Source organism: Sinocyclocheilus grahami, unplaced genomic scaffold (assembly GCF_001515645.1).
Source record: "Sinocyclocheilus grahami isolate Dianchi unplaced genomic scaffold, SAMN03320097.WGS_v1.1 scaffold9922.1, whole genome shotgun sequence".
NCBI lineage: Eukaryota > Metazoa > Chordata > Actinopteri > Cypriniformes > Cyprinidae > Sinocyclocheilus > Sinocyclocheilus grahami.
The window spans coordinates 2266-2951 of NW_015512932.1; the positions used below are offsets into that span (position 1 = coordinate 2266).

The window sequence follows — 686 nt, forward strand, 5'->3', positions numbered from 1 at the left end:
AGGAGGTTTTCCAACAGGTTTCTGTAGTGTAGTGGTCATCACGTTAGCTTTACACGCGAAAGGTCCCCAGCTCGAAACTGGGCAGAAACAGACAGTGGCTTTTGTTCTATCGCTGCTGAAATGGCTCTCTGGTAAGCAGGTGGTCGAAGCTGCAAAGACCTTAAATTCGAGCTTGGGGAAGGCAAGTTTTTAAGGAAATCTGAGCAGACTGCCACGCCGATTGAACTCTGTCCTACAGTGTGTGGGATTTACTCAGATTGTCAATCTGCTTTCAGGGCAGATTACAGTATAAAATTTTACCCAAAACAGCGCGAGAGTAAACTTTTTGAGATTCTGTAATATAGTGATCGTCACGTTAGCGTGACACACAAAAGGTCCTTGGTTCGAAGCTGAGCAGAAACAGAGTTTTGTTTTTGAAAGAATACATAAACTCTTTGCGACGTTCCAGAAGAATTCCTTCTGCTTTTCCGGTTAAGTTTCAGTAGTATAGTGGTTATCACGTTAGCCTCAAACGCGAAAGGTCCCAAATTCGAAACTGGGCGAAAACGAGGATGACTTTTTCCAAGGGTGCTTAAGTCGGGGTCTGTTGTGATCTCACGCAATGCTACAAAAGGATAAGCCTGCCTAGAGGTTTTAAAGCTATGGAGGTTTTCCAGCAGGTTTCTGTAGTGTAGTGGTCGTCACGT

At 44.5% G+C, this 686-nt stretch overlaps 1 non-coding gene across 1 annotated transcript; it reads left to right on the top strand.

Annotated features, from left to right (window-relative positions):
• The first annotated feature begins 17 nt into the window (after window positions 1-17).
• Window positions 18-90, top strand: trnav-uac (transfer RNA valine (anticodon UAC)). The gene has a single exon. It is a non-coding gene; the product is annotated as a tRNA-Val (tRNA).
• Window positions 91-686: the final 596 nt, after the last annotated feature.